This window comes from Crinia signifera, chromosome 2 (genome assembly GCF_055691185.1).
Source record: "Crinia signifera chromosome 2, ASM5569118v1, whole genome shotgun sequence".
Taxonomy (NCBI): domain Eukaryota; kingdom Metazoa; phylum Chordata; class Amphibia; order Anura; family Myobatrachidae; genus Crinia; species Crinia signifera.
This window is the reverse complement of record NC_139218.1, coordinates 90,056,302-90,081,537: the sequence shown is the minus strand read 5'-3', so window position 1 is coordinate 90,081,537 and position 25,236 is coordinate 90,056,302. Positions and strand designations below refer to the sequence as shown.

At 44.7% G+C, this 25,236-nt stretch overlaps 1 protein-coding gene and 2 pseudogenes across 1 annotated transcript in view; 1 reads left to right on the top strand and 2 right to left on the bottom strand.

Annotated features, from left to right (window-relative positions):
* LOC146058788 (uncharacterized) overlaps positions 1–25,236 on the bottom strand; it is an 83,564-nt gene that overhangs the window by 33,428 nt on the left and 24,900 nt on the right. The window lies entirely within an intron of this gene.
* LOC146061885 (5S ribosomal RNA) lies at positions 14,851–14,968 on the bottom strand (annotated as a pseudogene).
* LOC146061899 (5S ribosomal RNA) lies at positions 16,436–16,553 on the top strand (annotated as a pseudogene).

Genomic DNA, 25,236 nt, shown 5'->3' with positions numbered 1-25,236 from the left:
CTGGGTGCACGCTCCCGTGTTCAGCCCCCTAATGGTCGCTGGTCGTAGGAGCTTTCTTCTGCGATCAGTTGTTTCCTTCTGAGTCTCCTGTTCATCAACGACCATCTCTGGTCGCTGATGAAAACTGGACACTGAGCAATACAGTACATACCTCCCAACTGCCCCGCTAAACGCGGGAACGTCCCGTTTTTTTTTTTTAAAAAGCTGCTGTAGCCAGCGAAACGCGTAGGTGATTACTTTTAAAAGGACTTATGGTCAACTAAACCAGCAAAAACCCTTGCCAGTGTCATTTCCATCCTTGCACCTGATTTATCCAAGGAATCTTACCCCAAAGTGGTTTATTACAAGCTGTACGGGGAGAAAAAGTGGACTGGTCCAACTACCACCATCTGTGGCACACAGATTTCTTTGTAGGTACGCCACCTCCTAAAGGCCCGGCAATTCTTTGTGGAAGTACCAGAATATCCCCACTTTTACTTAAAACACTAACCAACTGGATTACAAATCTATTGTGTTCCTTGAACTACCACCAAAAAAGTACCCACCGGGGTTCCTCTCAAGGACTGGCATACAAACAACAAAATGGGTGACTATTGACCTCCTGTCCGTATTGAATTTTAATTAATTATGTACTATACCATTTTTTACTGTTTTGCATATTAAATTGTCTATTCCCCTTTTCACACCTGACCAGGTTTTCTTTTCATACAATTTATAATGTTATAACTGTTTACTAGCGCATCCAACCATTATATACAACACTGCTCAAAAAAATAAAGGGAAGACTTAAACAACACAATGTAACTCCAAGTCAAGCCATTTATCGGATCCCTTCGGTGCTTAACCCCTTCACGACATTTGACGTACATGTACGTCATGGTCGGGAAGTACTTCCCGACATTTGACGTACATGTACGTCATGGATTCTAACTGTCACTGCGTCTATAGACGCGGTGACAGTTAGGAGATGTCTGCTGTCCCTGACAGCAGACATCCCCCCTCGTCGCCCAGGGGGGGCAGGGGTGCCCCCCCCGGTCGGCGATCGCTGTGATTGGCTGTTCAAATCTGAACAGTCAATCACAGCGTTTCCTGTGTTACCGGCGGCTAAGCCGCTCGGTAACACAGAAAACGGTGGTGATCGGTGCAGCACCGATCACCACCGAGCGGCAGCACCCCCCTCCCACCCGCCGGGCACTCACCCGGCAGCAGCAGCAGCTCCAGCGGCTCCACCGCTACGTCCGGAGCGCACGCTGCGCTCCCCTCCTCCCCCCTCCCCCCCGCAGCAGCAGCAGCAGCAGCAGCAGCATCATGCTGCTGCTGGAAAAGTGAAAAATAAAATAAAATAAAAAATAATGTGCAAATGTGTGTATATATATATATATATATATATACACACACACATATATATATATATATATATATATGTGTGTGTATATATATGTATATATATATATATATATATATATACACACACATATATATATATATATATATATATATATATATATATATGTGTGTGTGTGTGTGTGTGTGTGTGCGCGTATACCGCACCGATCACCAACGATCGCCAGCCCCCCCCCCTCCCACCCGGCAGCCCCCCTCCCTCCCACCCACCCGGCTGCCGCAGCGCCAGCACCCCTCCCACCCCCCCGCCAGCCGCAGCGCCAGCCCCCCTCCCAAAGCTGGTGACCAAAATGGGGTCACTTGTGGGGGGGTTCCACTGTATTGGTGCTTCGGGGGTCTTGCTAATGCGACATAGCACCCGCCATTCATTCCACCACCAAAAATCACTCCTTCCCTTCTGAGTCCTGCCATGCACCCAACTGGTATTTTTTGGTCACATGTGAGGCATTGCCGTACCCGGGAGAAATTGGGGCACAGATTTTGGGGTGCTTTGTCTCCTTCATTCCTTGTGAAAATTAAAAATTTTGAGCCAGAACTGCATTTTTGTGTAAAAAATTAAATTTTTTTACACAAAAATGCAGATCTGGCTCAAAATTTTTCATTTTCACAAGGAATGAAGGAGACAAAGCACCCCAAAATCTGTGCCCCAATTTCTCCCGGGTACGGCAATGCCTCACATGTGACCAAAAAATACCAGTTGGGTGCATGGCAGGACTCAGAAGGGAAGGAGTGATTTTTGGATTTTGCAGCACAGATTCTGGTTGAATGACCCCCGAAACACCCATACAGTGGAACCCCCCCACAAGTGACCCCATTTTGCAAACTACACCCCTCAGGGAATTCATCTAGGGGTATAGAGTACATTTCAAACCCCCCGGGGTTTCACCAATTTTGATACAACTGAGCTGTGAAAATGAAAAATTATTTTTTTTCATTTTCACTGCCCAGTTGTACCACAATTGGTGAAACCCCTGGGGGTTTGAAATGTACACTATACCCCTAGATGAATTCCCTGAGGGGTGTAGTTTGCAAAATGGGGTCACTTGTGGGGGGGTTCCTAACTTTTAGCATCTTATGGTGCCTAGAAACCTACATGGTGCCTAAAAAATAATCTCATAAAAAGGAGTCTCCAAAATCAAGTAGGTGCTCCTTCTATTATGAAGCCTGTGGTTTGGTCACCGTGCACACTAGGGCCACATATAGGATATTTATGAAAACCAAAGAATTGGGGGAATCAATTTTTAGTCACATTTCTCTAGTAAAATGTACTGTGTTCCTTAGAAAAATGTATTAAAATTGAAAATCCGAAAAAAAAATGAAATTTTGAAATTTCACCTACACTTTGTTTTAATTCCTGTGAAACACCTAAAGGGTTAACAAACTTCCAAAATGCTGTTTTGAATACTGTGAGGGGTGCAGTTTTTGAAATGGCATCATTTATGGGGGTGTCTCACATACAAGTCCCTCAAAGTCACATCAGAACTGAACTGGTCCCTAAAAAAATCAGTGTTTGAAATTTTCTTGAAAATTTGAGAATTTGCTAGTCATATTTGAAGCCTCCTAGTGTCCAAAAAAATTAAAAGGAAGTTGAAATAATGATTGCAACATAAAGTAGACATATGGTCTTTGTTAGTTATTAACTATTTTGAGTGGTATGATTATTTGTCTCACAAGCAGAAAATGTGACATTTTGCATATTGCTAAATTTTCCATTTTTTCACGATATTTTGGTATTTTTCACAAAAAAACACAGACTGTATCGACCCAAATTTACCACTAACTTGAAGTACAATGTGTCACGAGAAAACAATCTCAAAATCACTGGGATAAGTAAAAGCAAAAAAAAGTTATCCCCACTTAAGTGAGACATGTCAGATTTGAAAAAAAGGGCTCTGTCATGAAGGCACAAACTGGCTCTGTCATGAAGGGGTTAAACAGCACACATCGTATCGGATCACATCCCTTGTGCATGCACTGTGCATGCACTGCGATCCGATACGATGTTTACCTAGTACAAAAAGTATGTGCAGCACATACTTTTGTACCATACTATGTGATGCGCGGGAGTGCGCATCGCATAGTACAGAACGGAGCCGGTACACAACAGTCCGTGTATGGGCTCCTTAAGTCACAATTCTGCAAAATCAAACTGTCCACTTAGGAAGCAACACTAATTGACAATCAGTTTTGCATGCTGTTGTGCAACTGGAATAGACAACAGGTGGAAATTATAGGCAATTAGTAAGGCAAAAGGAGTTGTTCTGCAGGTGGTGACCACAGACCACTTCTCAGCTCCTATGCTTTCTGGCTGATGTTTTGGTCACTTTTGAAAGCTGGCGGTGCTTTCACTCTAGTGGTAGCATGAGACAGAGTCTACAACCCACACAAGTGGCTCAGGTAGTGCAGCTCATCCAGGATGGCACATCAATGCAAGCTGTGGCAAGAAGGTTTACTGTGTCTGTCAGAGTAGTGTCCAGAGCATGGAGGCGCTACCAGAAGACAGGCCAGTACATCAGGAGACATGGAGGAAGCCGTAGGAGGGCAACAACCCAGCAGCAGGACCGCTACCTCCGCCTTTGTGCAAGGAGGAACAGGAGGAGCACTGCCAGAGCCCTGCAAAATGTTCTGCTGCCTGCAACATCCTCCAGCAGGACCGGTTTGGCAGTGGGTCAGTAATGGTTTGGGGTGGCATTTCTTTGGGGGGACGCACCGCCCTCCATATGCTTGCCAGAGGTAGCCTGACTGCCATTAGGTACCGAGATGAGATCCTCAGACCCTTTATGAGACCATATACTGGTGTGGTTGGCTCTGGGTTCCTCCTAATGCATGCTAGACCTCATGTGGCTGGAGTGTGTCAGCAGTTCCTGCAAGACAAAGGCATTGATGCTATGGACTGGCCCGCCCATTCCCCAGACCTGAATCCAACTGAGCACATCTGGGACATCATGTCTCGCTCCATCCACTAACGCCACATTGCACCACAGACTGTCCAGGAGTTGGCGGATGCTTTAGTCCAGGTCTGGGAGGAGATCCCTCAGGAGACCATCCGCCACCTCATCAGGAGCATGCCCAAGCGTTGTAGGGAGGTCATACAGGCACGTGGAGGCCACACACACTACTGAGCCTCATTTTGACTTGTTTTAAGGACATTACATCAAAGTTGGATCAGCCTGTAGTGTCTTTCCACTTTCCAATTCCAGACCTCAATGGGTTAATAAATTTGATTTCCATTGATCATTTTTGTGTGATTTTGTTGTCAGCACATTGAACTGTGTAAAGAACAAAGTATTTAATAAGAATATTTCATTCATTCAGATCTAGGATGTGTTAGGGTTCCTTTTCAATTAAAAGGTTATTCCATTATGTCATATACAGGACAAACTGCTTTCTAGGCGGAAAACAAACAACATATACTCTAAGATGAAAGAATGAATCATTTGGAACATGCATGTATACCTAGTCAGGAAAGGTTGCTAAAGCAGATGCTTCCTGCTATTCAAAGTAGGAGCCCTTGCACACACTCATTAATCACATGGATTCAGACTCATTTCACCAACACCCCTAGTGAGGGATAACCATTAATGTGGGTATTTAATGCACCTGAATCTCTCATTTTACAAGGAAGTGTGGCATACCTGCCTACTTTTTTACACTCCTCTCCGGGAGAAGCCCAGAGAGGAGTGAAAGGGAGCAGGGCGTGACTACTTGTCAGGGGGCGGGGCAAAGCTGACATCACCAAGCCCCGCCCCATGACAGTCATCCACGGCAATTCGCGGGTCCGTAGATTGGGGGAGGGGCTAACATTATGCAAAATTACACAATTCACGTCATTTTAAGCACGCCCCCTCCCGTACACCCGCGAAAATCAGAAATTTGATGCAGCAGGGAAGGGGGGTGCTGTGGCTGCGGGGCAATGCAGGAGACTTGCACACCTCCCAGGGGGGCTGGGAGGGGGACACGATTTGCGGGAGCCTCTCGGCCATTTCAGGAGGGTAGGCAAGTATGAAATGTGGTAAGAAAGAACATTGGTAAAGCACATTACCAGCAGATAAGCAAAGGGGTGGATGGCTTTCCATAGCGTCCTGCTATGGAACGCCTTCCACCCCCCCGGAGAAAATTGCTTAGAGGGGAGAAAATCTCTCAGTCTGTATGCACTAAGCGATTTTCATCCCAGCGATTTTCCCCATTAATGCTGTCCATGCATGCTGGGCAAAATTGCCCATTGTGTATGCTCCTTACAATGCACACTTAGTGATACCTCGGTAATATTTACCTGGTACACTATAACTAATCTGATTGTCTCTCTGCCATCTCATCTTGGATGTCTTGTCGCCAACTCAAACTCAATATTTCCAAAACGGAATTACTTATATTCCCGCCAACTAAGAACAGTTACCATCCTGCCATCTCCATCGCTGTTGACAACTCGATAATCTACCCTACCCCACAAACTCGTTGCTTAGGGGTCATCCTCGACTCTGAACTGTCCTTTCTTCCCCACATTCAATCTGTCTCCAAATCATGTTACATGCATCTAAAAAACATATCCAAAATACAACCCTATCTCACACAAGACACTACCAAATCTCTTATCCATGCACTCATTATATCCCGCATTGATTATTGCAATAGTCTCCAAACTGGTCTTCCCGGGCTGTCCCCGATGCCCCTGGGCGGTGGGCATCGGGCTGATGAAAAGTGTAAAAAAAGAATAAAAACTATTGTCTTATACTGTAGAACTATGAGTCCCAACAAGCCTACCCCGCATGCTGGGAGTTGGAGAACCACAAGTCCCAGCATGCGGGGCATTAAAGGGCCCGCTGGCACTTGTAGTTCCACAGTACAAGAAATAGTTAAATAAAACATACACTGACACCCAGAAAAATTAAAGTTTAATACATCCTCAGCCCACACATACTGATACTTACCTACCTTGACCCCGCGCTGTTTTTTTTTTTTATTTTAAATTGAGATTTACTGCAAATGTGCGATTTTCAGACCTGAAAATCGCACATTTTCAGGACTAAAGAAATCGCATCAAATCGCACCTATTCGCACTATTTGGCCCATTTTTCGCATCTCATTAAATATGCGAAAAACGTCCCAATCTTGCGATTTTCAAAAGTGAGATTAGGTGTGATAAAAAAATGCGCATTTTACCGCATCACATAGAATGTCACCCGTACTGTTTCATTTGAACTAATACCTTTTTATTTATTGTCTAGTGCACTATGTAGGCACTAAATAATATGGTAATGCTCCTATGCTGGAGAAAGAGCATATACAGTACAAATAGTATACACGGGGGTAATTCAGATGTGGTTGGAGTGTGCATTACTGCTGCTCAGATATGATAATGGAGCAGGAGGTGCCTTTTGTAAGTGGACACTTCCTGCATGAATGTGGGATCCCCTGTTGCATTCAAGGACAATGCAGCGGATAACTTGCTACAAAATCGGACTACTGAGTAAACCCTGAGGTAATGCAAGTCTTTTGTAACAGCTCCGTTCCTGAGGCCTGAAAATCGAAGTTGGAAGGCAGAGACCCTGGCAGCAACACTCCAACAAAATGCAGGCCGCACACCTAGGTGTAACATTTTGTCGCCAACTCAAACTCAATATTTCCAAAACGGAATTACTTATATTCCCGCCAACTAAGAACAGTTACCATCCTGCCATCTCCATCGCTGTTGACAACTCGATAATCTACCCTACCCCACAAGCTTGTTGCTTAGGGGTCATCCTCGACTCTGAACTGTCCTTTCTTCCCCACATTCAATCTGTCTCCAAATCATGTTACATGCATCTAAAAAACATATCCAAAATACGACCCTATCTCACACAAGACACTACCAAATCTCTTATCCATGCACTCATTATATCCCGCATTGATTATTGCAATAGTCTCCTAACTGGTCTTCCCAAGAACAGACTCTCACCACTGCAATCAATTTTAAATGCTGCTGCTAGGCTGATCTTCCTTGCAAGACGCTCATCGTCTGCTGATCCGCTCTGCCAGTCCCTCCATTGGTTGCCTGTATATTACCGTATTCAATATAAGACACTTCTACTTGCTTATAAAGCTATTAACCATACTGCACCAGCATATATCTCTGCACTTATCACAAAATATCTCCCATCTCGACCACTACGCTCTACACAAGATCTGCATCTCTCTTCTGCACGGATCACTAGCTCCCATTCATTATTACAGGACTTTTATCGGGCTGCTCCCATCCTATGGAATGCCCTTCCACGCACATTAAGAATCTCCACCAGTCTCCAAACTTTCAAGCGTTCCCTGAAAACTCACCTCTACAGGCAAGCCTATCATATTTAAGTTCTACATGCATAACCCTCCGAGGCACTTATGTATTATATAGCTTCCCTTCTGGACTTGTAACTGCTATGCTATTACTGGTGCCTGTCCTTATGTTTCCCCCCTATATCCCTATAGATTGTAAGCTTGCAACAGGGCCCTCCTACCTCCAAGTCTGTCTGTTCTTACCCAGTTTGTCTTATCACTGTCTACTATTGTAAAGAGCAACGGAATCTGCTGCGCTATATAAGAAACTGTAAATAATAAATAAATAAACTAATATAAATCTTTTAGTATGCATATTCTTTGTAAACATACGTGTTTATACACATGTGAACTCTTCTAAGTATGCAAAACCAATATCTGACCAGTGCATAATGTATGAAAAAAGGATTTGCAGAAATCGTATTAAAAATAGAGTGATTTCATTTAACATTTGATTTGTTGCTTTGAATGAAAAGCAATGTCTTTGTGTAGCTTCCTGCTTATGAACAAGTCATGGAAAAATTGTCATGAATATTGGCTTTATTATACAGATACATTTCCCCCCCCAAGGAACTGTAATTGCAAAATGAAAATGTAAAATGTTTTATGATGGTAAATACTTATCTCATAAATGCTAGACTTTTCAATATGAACTAACTCTTTCTGTAGTAAATGGAAAAATAAATAAAACAAACACTATTTAATTTAAAAGATGTAGGGTGACATTCTATGGGATGCGTTTTGTTTTTTTGCGTTTTTTTTCTTGCAAAAACGGCCGAAATCGCATGTTTTTCTAATTTCGCATATTTAATGAGCTGCGAAAATGTGAAAAAAGTGCGATTTTGGCCAACAAATTTGACATTCTGGAAATGCGATGGCTGTTTTTCGCAGCACATCGCATCCAGATGTTTTCACATTGAAAAGTATACAAATTGCATATTTAATGGTATGCGATTTCTATAAAATGTGTCTATAATTCGCCCAAAAATCAGACCAGGTTCTGATGGGCGAATTAGCCAGAACCCTGCACAGATCATTGAGATCTGTGCAGGGTTCTGGTGTAAAAAAGGTTTAAACAGTAAAAAAAAAAAAAAAACCCGTCCCCCGCCAAAGCATAACCAGCCCCGGGCTCATTGAGCCGGTGCTGGTGACATAAAATCACGGTTCCAGACAAATAGGGGTCCCCTTGATTTAACCCCTTGAGTGGTGGTTTTTGCTGGGGCAGGACAAACCTACCAGGGCAGGTTTATCCTGCCCCAGCAAAACCCACCACAAGACAGCTGGAAGGTCCCCCTTTTGCTCCGGCGTTAGTACGCCGGAGCTTCCCTGCAGCCGCTCAGCATCTCATCCTTCCGCCGCGGCGCCTGTCACATTCTGCATTGACGTCGGCGGCAGGCTGGGGGATGTTCGCGGCTCGGGAGGACTCGGGTTACTGAACTGTCCCGAGTCCCCCCGAGCCGCCCGAACATCCCCGAGCCTGCCGCCGACGTCACTACAGGTCAGATGATTGGCGGCCGGCGGTGGGGAAGCTCCGGCGTACGATCGCCGTGTACGCCGGAGCAGAGGGACCCGGGGGGGCAACAAGAGGGGTGGGGAGGGGCTGACCGAGGGGGGGGACGACACCCCTAAGGTAGTGCGCCAGTGGTGCTCCGATGGAGACACCACTGGCGCGCACCTACAGTACATAGTGGTATGCCCGGAGATTTTCCGGGACAGCCAGCTGTGGCAGCGCAGCTGAGCCCGGAAAATCTCCGGGCATACCACTTAAGTGGTTAATGAAACCAGCACCAGGCTCAAGGTCCGGCGCTGGTTCCCAAAATACGGGGGACAAAATGACTAGGGGTCCCCCGCATTTCAAGAACCAGCACCAGACCCAACCAGCCAGCAGGGTAATGCCACAGCTGGGGGACACTTATTATATAAGGTACCGCGGCCAAAGCATTATCCCCCTGGCTGGTCAGCATGGGCAGGGGTCCTGGGGAAGTGGGGACCCCCCCAAAGAAGGGGTCCCCCCCTCCAGGACTTACCAGCCCATGCTGAAAGTCCAGGGCTGTCCCCGATGCCCCTGGGCGGTGGGCATCGGGCTGATGAAAAGGGTAAAAAAAGAATAAAAACTATTGTCTTATACTGTAGAACTATGAGTCCCAACAAGCCTACCCCGCATGCTGGGAGTTGGAGAACCACAAGTCCCAGCATGCGGGGCATTAAAGGGCCCGCTGGCACTTGTAGTTCCACAGTACAAGAAATAGTTAAATAAAACATACACTGACACCCAGAAAAATTAAAGTTTAATACATCCTCAGCCCACACATACTGATACTTACCTACCTTGACCCCGCGCTGTTTTTTTTTTTTATTTTAAATTGCGATTTACTGCAAATGTGCGATTTTCAGACCTGAAAATCGCACATTTTCAGGACTAAAGAAATCGCATCAAATCGCACCTATTCGCACTATTTGGCCCGTTTTTCGCATCTCATTAAATATGTGAAAAACGGCCCAATCTTGCGATTTTCAAAAGTGCGATTAGGTGCGATAAAAAAATGCGCATTTTACCGCATCACATAGAGGGGGAAATTTACTAATATGAAAAACCTAGTTTTTCGTATTAGTATTTTCCCTACGACTGCATACGACTGTTTCAGTTGTATGCAAAGTCGTGTTCCGGAGGGGGATTTACAAAGCAGTCATATACGACTGCTTTGTAACCCTCCGATGTCGTAGGAATTCGTATTAGCAGCCGTATATACGGCTGCTAATACAAATTATTTGTAGGCAGTCTGCACGGATCAGTCAGATCCGTGCAGGCTGCAAGGTGTAAAAAAAATTTAAATTAAAAAAAAAAAACGGCGTGGGGTCTCCCCCACAGCCGAAACCAGCACCAGGCTGACAGAGCCTGGAGCCGGTAATTAAAAATCAGGGAACCCGACAAATAGGGGTTCCCTGATTTTTAACAACCAGCCCCAGGCTCCTGCTCTGGGGCTGGTTCCCAAAATACGGGGGACAAAATGACTAGGGGTCCCCCGTATTTTAAGAACCAGCACCAGGCAAAACCAGCCAGCAGGGTAATGCCACAGCCGGGGGGAGACTTTTTATGCAAGTCCCCCCGGCCAAAGCATTAACCCTACCGACCAGTCAGCCTGGCTAGGGGCCCTGGGGGAGTGGGGACCCCCCCAATAAAGGGGTCCCCCCCCTCCAGGACTTACCTGACCAGGCTGAAGCCTGGTGCTGTCCTCGATGCCCCTGGGCGGTGGGCATCGAGCTGATAGCGGTGTAAAAAATAGAACAAACGATTGTTTTTTACTGTGGCACTACAAGTGCCAGCAAGTCTCCCCAGCAAGCTGGGACTTGGAGAACCACAAGTCCCAGCCTGCTGGGCATTAAAGGGCCCGCTGGGTCTTGTAGTGCCACAGTAAAAAAAATAGTTAAATAAAACACACTGACACCCATTTTAAATAAAAGTTTAATACACACATTACACACATACTGATACTTACCTATCTTGATCCCGTTGGTAGGTCGCTGGCTCCGGTGTCGGCGGCTCCGTGTCGGCGGCTCCGGGGACGGCGTCCTGTCCGAGGATAATCCATGTTGGACCTGTGGAAGGAAATCCTACTCACCCAGGTCCTGCATGGATGGTCTTCTTTCTTCATCTGTCGACATCCAGGTCTTCTGACAGCTGCTGACGACTTCCAGCAGCTGTCGGCATCTTCCGCGACGCTCCCCGGCTTTCAGAGCCGGAGAGAACATTCCTCTTCGACGTCAGGGCTCAGAATGAATTCTGGCCAATCAGGAGCCGCCTAGCGGCCAATCAGGAAAGGTCTTTCCTGATTGGCCGCTAGGCGGCTAGGCGGCTCCTGATTGGCCAGAATTCATTCTGAGCCCAGACGCCGAAGAGGAAGGTTCTCTCCGGCTCTGAAAGCCGGGGAGTGTCGCGGAAGATGCCGACAGCTGCTGGAAGTCGTCAGCAGCTGTCAGAAGACCTGGATGTCGACAGATGAAGAAAGAAGACCATCCATGCAGGACCTGGGTGAGTAGGATTTCCTTCCACAGGTCCAACATGGATTATCCTCGGACAGGACGCCGTCCCCGGAGCCGCCGACACGGAGCCGCCGACACCGGAGCCAGCGACCTACCAACGGGATCAAGATAGGTAAGTATCAGTATGTGTGTAATGTGTGTATTAAACTTTTATTTAAAATGGGTGTCAGTGTGTTTTATTTAACTATTTTTTTTACTGTGGCACTACAAGACCCAGCGGGCCCTTTAATGCCCAGCAGGCTGGGACTTGTGGTTCTCCAAGTCCCAGCTTGCTGGGGAGACTTGCTGGCACTTGTAGTGCCACAGTAAAAAACAATCGTTTGTTCTATTTTTTACACCGCTATCAGCTCGATGCCCACCGCCCAGGGGCATCGAGGACAGCACCAGGCTTCAGCCTGGTCAGGTAAGTCCTGGAGGGGGGGGACCCCTTTATTGGGGGGTCCCCACTCCCCCAGGGCCCCTGGCCAGGCTGACTGGTCGGTAGGGTTAATGCTTTGGCCGGGGGTACTTGCATAAAAAGTCTCCCCCCGGCTGTGGCATTACCCTGCTGGCTGGTTTTGCCTGGTGCTGGTTCTTAAAATACGGGGGACCCCTAGTCATTTTGTCCCCCGTATTTTGGGAACCAGCCCCAGAGCAGGAGCCTGGGGCTGGTTGTTAAAAATCAGGGAACCCCTATTTGTCGGGTTCCCTGATTTTTAATTACCGGCTCCAGGCTCTGTCAGCCTGGTGCTGGTTTCGGCTGTGGGGGGGACCCCACGCCGTTTTTTTTTTTTTTAATTTAATTTTTCTATTTTTTTTACACTGAAGCCTGCACGGATCTGACTGATCCGTGCAGGCTAAAACGCAAATAGAACAGGAAAATGGTGTTCTATTTTCCTGTCGTATTTGCGTGGGTGTTTTACACCACTAAGCAGCCGTATTATCAGTACGGCTGCTTAGTAAATCAGAAACCACCATTCTTTTGAATGGTGATTTCTGTCGTATCCTATCGATGGTGTAGACATTCGTATTTGTAAATACAAATACGAATGTTCCATCTTTAGGACTACGAATTGTTGTATTTTTGGGATTGTAAATCCCGAAAATACAAATTCGTAAAAAAAGGTGTATTTCTCCCTACGAATACACCTTTTTTCTACGAATCCATTTTGGTAAATGTCCCCCAGAATGTCACCCGTACTGTTTCATTTGAACTAATGTAGTTGGTTAAATCAAGCGCTTGTATTATTGTGCATGCCGGAAAAATTGAGATAGAAATAAAAGATTAAAAATAGAATAAGTATAAGAAAAAATATTAAAGCAATATAATATATACAGTATTTTGCTTAAAATGTTTACAGCTCCTTTTGGAGCTGTTAGAGTTTTTGCCTCTGTATTTGGGACTTGGAGCGCATTAGATGTAATTTCGGGGTGAGTTTCCCGGAGGTTGCCGTTTGGTAATATTCGGGAGTGTTGGTTTCCCTAACTTTCCCTAGATGTTCTTCAAGGTACCGGCGTTTCTCTCCTCTGTGCAGACCCAGCTCCCACGTCTCCGCAGCGGAGACGTGGGGGCTGGGTCTGCACAGAGGAGAGAAACGCCGGTACCTTGAAGAACATCGCAAGGGGAGGTAAGACTAGGGAAAGTTAGGGAAACCAACGCTCCCGAATATTACCAAACGGCAACCTCCGGGAAACTCACCCCGAAATTACATCTAATGCGCTCCAAGTCCCAAATACAGAGGCAAAAACTCTAATAGCTCCAAAAGGAGCTGTAAACATTTTAAGCAAAATACTGTATATATTATATTGCTTTAATATTTTTTCTTATACTTATTCTATTTTTTATCTTTTATTTCTATCTCAATTTTTCCGGCATGCACAATAATACAAGCGCTTGATTTAACCAACTACATTGCTTAACCCTTCCCTATCAAGCAGCTGACCAGAGCGCAGCGAAAACTTTTTTCTTTTTCATTTGAACTAATACCTTTTTATTTATTGTCTAGTGCACTATGTAGGCACTAAATAATATGGTAATGCTCCTATGCTGGAGAAAGAGCATATACAGTACAAATAGTATACACGGGGGGTAATTCAGATGTGGTTGGAGTGTGCATTACTGCTGCTCAGATATGATAATGGAGCAGGAGGTGCCTTTTGTAAGTGGACACTTCCTGCATGAATGTGGGATCCCCTGTTGCATTCAAGGACAATGCAGCGGATAACTTGCTACAAAATCGGACTACTGAGTAAACCCTGAGGTAATGCAAGTCTTTTGTAACAGCTCCGTTCCTGAGGCCTGAAAATCGAAGTTGGAAGGCAGAGACCCTGGCAGCAACACTCCAACAAAATGCAGGCCGCACACCTAGGTGTAACATTTAGTGAAATGATGGCTGTCGTCACCCCTCCCCACCCCCAAACAGCTGTAGATTATCAATCACTTGATGTCTGCAGCCATACTGTTTTATGACACAGGACCCCTACTGCTCATGCATTCATTAGGGCCAGATGTGTCAAGCTTCAAAAAGTGATAAAATGGAGAGTGATAAACAGCCAGCCAATCAGCTCCTACCTGTCATGTTACAGGCTAAGTTTGAATAATTGAAAAGGAAAGTCAGAGGTGACTTGAAGGGAACCCGACAAGGTTTTTTGGGGCACGCTTATAAGTAATAATATATGTTTGATATGGTGTCTATTAGTTAAAACATAACTTTTAATTTTCGAAACACTTAAAAGACAGATTTAGCATAAGAGGAGTTGCACATTTACTGAGGAAATTCAGTTTATTGAATTAATTCTTCCTCCTCCAAGCAGTGAATCAAAGTGGTGCTGACAAGGTCAGGTATTTAATTAAAGATAAACTTAGCGAAAATTAGTCACACATATAGCTATTTCTTATTCTGGCAGTTATAACAGAAAATGATGCCTGTTTATCATCTAGGATTGAAATAGCAATTCAAATGGCGCAGGACACACCACCCCTCAGTAATCAATTTAAATAGTATAATGTGATATCAGAAAGAGGGGTTTAGAGTCATAGCTTGACAGGAGAAAATCAGGGTAGAAGTAAGGAGGTGTGAATGGAGCGTCACTCTCACAGCTGTTGGCTTCTGCTGTTGTGGTGAATTGCGGCACCGACTATTCCCTGTTAGTTCCCCAGACAGGTACTTGGCCGGCCCTTCACTGCTTAGCTTCTGGGTTCTGATGGTACCAGGCGATTCAGTGAGGTATGGCCGTATATTTGGAGTGCGAGAGCCCTGCTGGTGGAAAGTGAGCTCAAGCGTGCTTCTGCTGTTGGTCCTGCAGTAATAGGATCCTCCCTGTTACCATCAAGGCCTTGCAGGGTGAGTAATTAGCAGGAGGGCCAATGAGAGAGTCACTAGGGGGTGAGATATAGGGTAGTATGAAAGAGGGGGAATCTTGTGTCTGAGCCCAACTTCTGCTGTCCCCAATCTTACAATGTATAGGATTGGGGATGAGAGAGACGGGGTGAGACGATCCTCCCTGGAGTGGAAACCATGAAAATTTAGATGAGAGTAAAAAGGTGAATGTGCCCTCAGTCCAAGAAATTGGCTAGTGTTCCAGGTGTCAGAATAGGGTTTGTCTGATCACCCAGTTCACCCAGGGGTTTGTTTAGTACTGTTTAGTGAGCAAAAGAAGCAGTGACAAATACTGACATTTAGCCAAATTGGCAGATTTTTGTCGCTGTAGTATTACAGGATAGCAGTTCTTGTGGTTTAGACACAGTTAATGGTGTCTTACAGTAAATAAACAACAAATAGACTGGTAAGCTAGCCACAGAAAAGATTCTTGGATACACGGTGTACTGAATGGATCCCAACTGTTTTACAATTAGTAGATTAAAGCTGACCTGTCCTGAATGTGGACTTAGTCTGCAGGTCAGAGTATATGCAAGGTATACTGAGCAGCAGGTATAACCTGTCTATTTAGAAGGCAGATTGGTAAATTGGGTCTGACAGATCCTGGCCCTTTGCCAAATCTGCAGGTCCTAGTGTGTATACAGCATATGCATATTGCATATACTCTGACCTGCAGACTAAGTCCACATTCAGGACAGGTCAGCTTTAATCTACTAATTGTAAAACAGTTGGGATCCATTCAGTACACCGTGTATCCAAGAATCTTTTCTGTGGCTAGCTTACCAGTCTATTTGTTGTTTATTTACTGTAAGACACCATTAACTGTGTCTAAACCACAAAAACTGCTATCCTGTAATACTACAGCGACAAAAATCTGCCAATTTGGCTAAATGTCAGTATTTGTCACTGCTTCTTTTGCTCACTAAACAGTACTAAACAAACCCCTGGGTGAACTGGGTGATCAGACAAACCCTATTCTGACACCTGGAACACTAGCCAATTTCTTGGACTGAGGGCACATTCACCTTTTTACTCTCATCTAAATTTTCAAGGTTTCCACTCCAGGGAGGATCGTCTCACCCCGTCTCTCTCATCCCCAATCCTATACATTGTAAGATTGGGGACAGCAGAAGTTGGGCTCAGACACAAGATTCCCCCTCTTTCATACTACACTATATCTCACCCCCTAGTGACTCTCTCATTGGCCCTCCTGCTAATTACTCACCCTGCAAGGCCTTGATGGTAACAGGGAGGATCCTATTACTGCAGGACCAACAGCAGAAGCACGCTTGAGCTCACTTTCCACCAGCAGGGCTCTCGCACTCCAAATATACGGCCATACCTCACTGAATCGCCTGGTACCATCTGAACCCAGAAGCTAAGCAGTGAAGGGCCGGCCAAGTACCTGTCTGGGGAACTAACAGGGAATAGTCGGTGCCGCAATTCACCACAACAGCAGAAGCCAACAGCTGTGAGAGTGACGCTCCATTCACACCTCCTTACTTCTACCCTGATTTTCTCCTGTCAAGCTATGACTCTAAACCCCTCTTTCTGATATCACATTATACTATTTAAATTGATTACTGAGGGGTGGTGTGTCCTGCGCCATTTGAATTGCTATTTCAATCCTAGATGATAAACAGGCATCATTTTCTGTTATAACTGCCAGAATAAGAAATAGCTATATGTGTGACTAATTTTCGCTAAGTTTATCTTTAATTAAATACCTGACCTTGTCAGCACCACTTTGATTCACTGCTTGGAGGAGGATGAATTAATTCAATAAACTGAATTTCCTCAGTAAATGTGCAACTCCTCTTATGCTAAATCTGTCTTTTAAGTGTTTCGAAAATTAAAAGTTATGTTTTAACTAATAGACACCATATCAAACATATATTATTACTTATAAGCGTGCCCCAAAAAACCTTGTCGGGTTCCCTTCAAGTCACCTCTGACTTTCCTTTTCAGTTCAACATTTGAACTCCATTTGGGAGCACCACCAACCGTTAGCCCTTGCCGTTTAATTTTACTACCGAGCAACGGCACACATGTTGGTTTATACTTCAAATTTTCATTAACCCCTTCACGACATTTGACGTATATATACGTCATGGCCGGGAAGTACTTCCCGACACATGACGTATATATACGTCATGACTTTAAACTGTCACTGCGTATAGAGACGCAGTGACAGAGGGACGATGTCTGCTGTTCCTGACAGCAGACATGTCCCTGCATGCCCAGGGGGGGCTGCGATGCCGCCCCCCCGTCGGCGATCGCTGTGATTGGCTGTTCAGTGTGAACAGCCATTCACAGCGTTTTCCTGTGTTACCAGCGAATCAGACGCTTGGTAACACAGGTGTCAATCACCGCCGGGCGTCAGGGGGCATGAGGGGGTCATCGGTGACGATGACACCTCACCCCACCCTCACCCCACCTGCCCCCAAGGCTGTGATTGGTCCGTGGGACCCACGGACCAATCACAGCCAAGGCGCGACATTTAAACTACCGGTGACTGCGCTGCAGACGCCATTCCGGTCTGGAATAGCGTGCAGAGCGGTCACCGTGCCTATCTGCCGTGATACTGACCTGATCCTTGCTAATACTTACCTGATCCTTGCAAATACCTTACCTGATCACTTGATCACTGCTTGTAGCGTGCTGGACGCTTCCTGGATCTGACTTCCTGAGACTTCCTGCTGCTGCTGCAGTGTGATAGAGAGATAGAGAGATAGAGAGAGATAGAGAGATAGTGAAAGAGAGAGCTATATTTTGTGTCTGCTACCCCCCCTTTTTGGGGGTGCAGGGGTTTTTTATATATAAATAACTGTCAGTGCTGCTGCTGCAGTGTCATAGAGTGATAGATAGTGATAGATAGTGAGAGATAGTGAGAGATAGAGAGATTTGTGTCTGCTACCCCCCCTTTTTGGGGGTGCAGGGTTTTTTTTATATATATAACTGTCAGTGCTGCTGCTGCAGTGTCATAGAGTGATAGATAGTGATAGATAGTGAGAGATAGAGAGAGATAGTGACAGAGAGTGATAGAGAGTGTATATTTTGTGTCTGCTACCCCCCCTTTTTGGGGGTGCAGGTTTTTTTTTATACATATAACTGTCAGTGCTGCTGCTGCAGTGTCCTAGAGTGATAGATAGTGATAGATAGTGAGAGATAGAGAGAGATAGTGACAGAGAGTGATAGAGAGTGTATATTTTGTGTCTGCTACCCCCGCCTTTTGTGCTGATCACTATATCTGAGGTGATCAGCAACTTTTTGGGGGCGCAGAGGTTTTTTTTTTTATATATACCTGTCAGTTGCTGCCAGTTGCACTGTCAGTTGCACCAAAGGTTGTGCACCTGCTGCCCCTCACTGGTAATCAGTGTCGCATCACTGATCACCTTTTTTTTTTGTGGGTGCTGTGTGGTCTTTTTTTAATTTTTTTTTTACACACACTGTGATTTTGTAGGTGTCCTGTGGCCACTGTGCACTGATCAGTGACGTACATCACTGATCAGCTTTTTCGGCACAGGGTTGATCTATTTTTTTTTTTGATCAAATTCCTGTTGCCTTTGAGCGCTGTTCAGTGACGGACGTTACTGACCAACATCTGTGCTCAATTTTTGGCGCAGGACCTTTTTTTTGTTTTTTTAACCCCTTCAATTTTTTTTTTTTAACCCCTTCAATTTTTTTTTTTTTAACCCCTTCAATTTTTTTTTTTTGTATAAAGTATTTTTTTTTTTCTGCACTACATACACACTACACACTACATACCCCCCGGGTTGAAATAAAGTTTGTATCCCCCCCTACACTATACACGTGTTGAAACATTTCACTACCAGTAACACAAAAATAAAAATGTCATCCCAAATGTCATCCCAAATGTCATCCCAAATGTCATCCCAAATGTCATCCCAAATGTCATCCCAGTCATCCAGAAGAATGTATTCAGTGGAGGAGGCATATGCCATGCTTGCCTCTGACTCTGACACAGCCAGTGATGCAAGCGGGGAATTTGAAGGATTCGTCTTAAGCTCCTCTTCCTCCTCTGGTGATGAGGGACCCCCTCAAAGACGCCCCCGTAGAGCAGCTGAGACCCCCCCCCAATAATTGATCTCGTATGGACCCCACCACCAGACAATTTTGAGCCCCAGGTTCTTGAGTTTTTGGCCATGCCAGGAATCCAATTTGATTCCACAGGTCTCAGAGAAATTGACTTTTTCAAATTATTTTTCTCTGATGATTTTATAAATTTAATGGTGGACCAAACTAATTTATATGCCCAGCAGTTTATTGCTCAAAACCCCACGTCATCATTTGCTAGGTGGACCCCTGTAGATGCAGTAGAGATGATGACGTTTTGGGGTCTGGTGTTTCATATGGGCATAGTAAAAAAGCCACAAATTAGGCAATATTGGAGTACAGATGTTCTGTACAGCACCCCATTTTACCGTATGGCCATGACTCGGACTCGTTTTGAAGCAATCCATAAATTTATACATTACACCGATAATGCACAGTGCCCACCCAGAGATGATCCCACCTTTGACAGGCTATTCAAAGTCAGGCCGGTCATTGATCATTTCAGTGCCAAATTTGCAGAGCTATACATCCCTGATAAATGTATTAGTATCGACGAGTCCCTTATACATTTTAAAGGAAGGGTTAAATTCCGCCAGTACCTTCCCAGTAAGAGGGCAAGGTATGGCATAAAAATGTATAAGCTGTGTGAAAGCACCACAGGGTACACCCACAAGTTTAGGGTATATGAAGGGAAGGATTCAAGAATTGAACCGCCAGAATGCCCCCCCTCCCTCGTAGGTGTTAGTGGAAAAATTGTCTGGGATTTAATGCACCCCTTCCTGGATAAGGGTTATCACCTCTATGTGGATAACTTTTACACTAGCATCCCCCTGTTTAAGGCCCTTGGTTCAAGAGGTACAGCAGCTTGCGGTACTGTGCGCAAGTACCAAAGAGGCCTCCCCAAAACGCACATTGCCCAAGTACTAAGAAGGGGTGAAAGCAGGGGAATATGCACCGAAAATATGTTGTTGGTCAAATATAAGGACAAGAGGGATGTCCTTATACTGACAACAATTCATGGAGACAGTACCACCTCCATCCCTGTACGAGGTACCAGTACCCACACCTCAAAACCAAATTGTATCCTAGATTACAATAAGTACATGGGCGGAGTGGATCTTTCAGATCAGGTACTGAAGCCGTACAGTGCCCTGCGGAAAACAAATATCTGGTACAAGAAGCTGGCCGTGTATATCATCCAGATGGCACTGTATAATGCTTACGTGCTATTCCGTTCTACCGGCCAGAGGGGGACATTTATGCACTTTCAAGAGGAAGTCATAAAGGGCCTAATATTTGGGAACCAGCAGGCAGAGGGCCCCAGTACTTCTAGTACTGGCCCCCGTATTGTACCAGGGCAGCATTTTCCCAACGAAATCCCCTCCACTGCAAGAAAGGGCAGGACACAAAAAAGGTGCAAAGTTTGCTATAAAAAGGGAATAAGAAAGGATACTATTTTCCACTGTGAAACTTGCCCCGACAAACCCGGCCTATGTATAAAGGAGTGTTTCAAAATATACCACACATCTATGGATTATTAGGTTCATCATTTCACCGTGCTTCGGGGGTCTTGCTAATGCCACATAGCACCCACCATTCATTCCACCAGAATCTGAGCTGCAAAATCCAAAAATCACTCCTTCCCTTCTGAGTCCTGCCATGCACCCAACTGGTATTTTTTGGTCACATGTGAGGCATTGCCGTACTCGGGAGAAATTGGGGCACAGACTTTGGGGTGCTTTGTCTCCTTCATTCCTTGTGAAAATGAAAAATTTTGAGCCAGAACTGCATTTTTGTGTAAAAAAATGTAATTTTTCATTTGCACTGCCCAGTTGTATCAAAATTGGTAAAACCCCTGAGGGTTTGAAATGTACACTATACCCCTAGATGAATTCCCTGAGGGGTGTAGTTTGCAAAATGGGGTCACTTGTGGGGGGGTTCCACTGTATTGGTAATGCAACATAGCACCCACCATTCATTCCACCAAAATCTGTGCTCCAAAATCCAAAAATCACTCCTTCCCTTCTAAGTCCTGCCATGCACCCAACTGGTATTTTTTGGTCACATGTGAGGCATTGCCGTACTCTGGAGAAATGGGGGCACAGATTTTGGGGTGCTTTGTCTCCTTCATTCCTTGTGAAAATGAAAAATTTTGAGCCAGAAGTACATTTTTGTGTAAAAAAATGTAATTTTTCATTTTCACAGCCCAGTTGTACCAAAATTGGTGAAACCCCTGGGGGTTTGAAATGTACACTATACCCCTAGATGAATTCCCTGAGGGGTGTACTTTGCAAAATGGGGTGACTTGTGGGGGGGTTCCACTGTGTTGGTGCTTTGGGAGTCTTGCTAATGCAACATAGCACCCACCATTCATTCCACCAAAATCTGTGCTGCAAAATCCAAAAATCACTCCTTCCCTTCTGAGTCCTGCCATGCGCCCAACTGGTATTTTTTGGTCACATGTGAGGCATTGCCGTACTCTGGAGAAATGGGGGCACAGATTTTGGGGTGCTTTGTCTCCTTCATTCCTTGTGAAAATGAAAAATTTTGAGCCAGAAGTACATTTTTGTGTAAAAAAATGTAATTTTTCATTTTCACAGCCCAGTTGTACCAAAATTGGTGAAACCCCTGGGGGTTTGAAATGTACACTATACCCCTAGATGAATTCCCTGAGGGGTGTACTTTGCAAAATGGGGTGACTTGTGGGGGGGTTCCACTGTATTGGTGCTTTGGGAGTCTTGCTAATGCAACATAGCACCCACCATTCATTCCACCAAAATCTGTGCTGCAAAATCCAAAAATCACTCCTTCCCTTCTGAGTCCTGCCATGCGCCCAACTGGTATTTTTTGGTCACATGTGAGGCATTGCCGTACTCGGGAGAAATTGGGGCACAGACTTTGGGGTGCTTTGTCTCCTTCATTCCTTGTGAAAATGAAAAATTTTGAGCCAGAATTACATTTTTGTGTAAAAAAATGTAATTTTTCATTTTCACAGCCCAGTTGTACCAAAATTGGTGAAACCCCTGGGGGTTTGAAATGTACACTATACCCCTAGATGAATTCCCTGAGGGGTGTACTTTGCAAAATGGGGTGACTTGTGGGGGATTCCACTGTATTGGTGCTTTGGGAGTCTTGCTAATGCAACATAGCACCCACCATTCATTCCACCAAAATCTGTGCTGCAAAATCCAAAAATCACTCCTTCCCTTCTGAGTCCTGCCATGCGCCCAACTGGTATTTTTTGGTCACATGTGAGGCATTGCCGTACTCGGGAGAAATTGGGGCACAGACTTTGGGGTGCTTTGTCTCCTTCATTCCTTGTGAAAATGAAAAATTTTGAGCCAGAAGTGCATGTTTGTGTAAAAAAATGTAATTTTTCATTTTCACAGCCCAGTTGTACCACAATTGGTGAAACCCCTGGGGGTTTGAAATGTACACTATACCCCTAGATGAATTCCCTGAGGGGTGTACTTTGCAAAATGGGGTGACTTGTGGGGGGGTTCCACTGTATTGGTGCTTTGGGAGTCTTGCTAATGCAACATAGCACCCACCATTCATTCCACCAAAATCTGTGCTGCAAAATCCAAAAATCACTCCTTCCCTTCTGAGTCCTGCCATGCGCCCAACTGGTATTTTTTGGTCACATGTGAGGCATTGCCGTACTCGGGAGAAATTGGGGCACAGACTTTGGGGTGCTTTGTCTCCTTCATTCCTTGTGAAAATGAAAAATTTTGAGCCAGAAGTGCATGTTTGTGTAAAAAAATGTAATTTTTCATTTTCACAGCCCAGTTGTACCACAATTGGTGAAACCCCTGGGGGTTTGAAATGTACACTATACCCCTAGATGAATTCCCTGAGGGGTGTACTTTGCAAAATGGGGTGACTTGTGGGGGGGTTCCACTGTATTGGTGCTTTGGGAGTCTTGCTAATGCAACATAGCACTCACCATTCATTCCACCAAAATCTGTGCTGCAAAATCGAAAAATCACTCCTTCCCTTCTGAGTCCTGCCATGCGCCCAACTGGTATTTTTTGGTCACATATGAGGCATTGCCATACTCGGGAGAAATTGGGGCACAGATTTTGGGGTGCTTTTTCTCCTTCATACCTTATGAAAATGAAAAATTTTGAGCCAGAACTGCATTTTTGTGTAAAAAAATGTAATTTTTCATTTTCACTGCCCAGTTGTATCAAAATTGGTGAAACCCCTGGGGGTTTGAAATGTACACTATACCCCTAGATGAATTCCCTGAGGGGTGTACTTTGCAAAATGGGGTGACTTGTGGGGGGGTTCCACTGTATTGGTGCAACATAGCACCCACCATTCATTCCACCAAAATCTGTGCTGCAAAATCCAAAAAACACTCCTTCCCTTCTGAGTCCTGCCATGCACCCAACTGGTATTTTTTGGTCACATGTGAGGCATTGCCGTACTCGGGAGAAATTGGGGCACAGATTTTGGGGTGCTTTGTCTCCTTCATTCCTTGTGAAAATGAAAAATTTTGAGCCAGAACTGCATGTTTGTGTAAAAAAATGTAATTTTCCATTTTCACATCCCAGTTGTACCAAAATTGGTGAAACCCCTGGGGGTTTGAAATGTACACTATACCCCTAGATGAATTCCCTGAGGGGTGTAGATTGCAAAATGGGGTGACTTGTGGGGGAGGTTCCTAACTTTTAGCACTTATGGTGCCTAGAAACCTACATGGTGCCTAAAAAAAAATCTCATAAAAAGGAGGCTCCAAAATCAAGTAGGTGCTCCTTCTATTATGAAGCCTGTGGTTTGGTCAACGTGCACACTAGGGCCACATATAGGATATTTTTGAAAACAAAAGAATTGGGGGAATCAATTTTTAGTCACATTTCTCTAGTAAAATCTACTGTATTCGTTAGAAAAATGTATTAAAATTGAAACTCTGCAAAAAAAAAGAAATTTTGAAATTTCACCTACACTTTGTTTTAATTCCTGTGAAACACCTAAAGGGTTAACAAACTTCCAAAATGCTGTTTTGAATACTGTGAGGGGTGCAGTTTTTGAAATGGCATCATTTATGGGGGTGTCTCACATACAAGTCTCTCAAAGTCACATCAGAACTGAACTGGTCCCTAAAAAAATCAGTGTTTGAAATTTTCTTGAAAATTTGAGAATTTGCTATTCATATTGTAAGCCTCCTAGTGTCCAAAAAAATTAAAAGGAAGTTGAAATAATGATGGAAACATAAAGTAGACATATGGTCTATGTTAGTTATTAACTATTTTGAGTGGTATGATTATTTGTCTCACAAGCAGAAAATTTAACATTTTGCAAATTGCTAAATTTTCCATTTTTTCACGATATTTTGGTATTTTTCACAAAAAAACACAGACTGTATCGACCCAAATTTACCACTAACTTGAAGTACAATGTGTCACGAGAAAACAATCTCAAAATCACTGGGATAAGTAAAAGCAAAAAAAAGTTATCCCCACTTAAGTGAGACATGTCAGATTTGAAAAAAAGGGCTCTGTCATGAAGGCACAAACTGGCTCTGTCATGAAGGGGTTAAAACCTTACCTGTGCCAATCCAACACAACCCCAAAAAGGGATTTTTGTAAGAACTTACCGTTCGAATCCCTTTCTCTGATATGGTCCTGGTGACACAGCTCAACACTGGGATGTAGGAGGGTCCGAAGGAGCCAGGCACCTATCCTAAAGCTTTAGAGGGTAGGCTCCTCCCCTACTGCATCCCTGGACTCTTCAGTTCAACTTTCAAAGCCACTGGAATACATTAACTCAGTACAAACGCCTGCACATATTATATGCACATTTTATAACAGAAACTGTTAACTTTTAACCATTTTAACATGAACATCATGAAATTCTGGCATACTTACTGAGCGTAAGGGAGGGATCGCTGTGTCACCAGGACCATATCAGAGAAAGGGATTCGAACGGTAAGTTCTTACAAAAATCCCTTTTTCTCTTTCAATGGTCCTGGTGACACAGCTCAACACTGGGACGTTCCAGAGCCGGTCCTTTGGGAGGGTACGCTCAGGTCTGCAGCTCTCAGCAC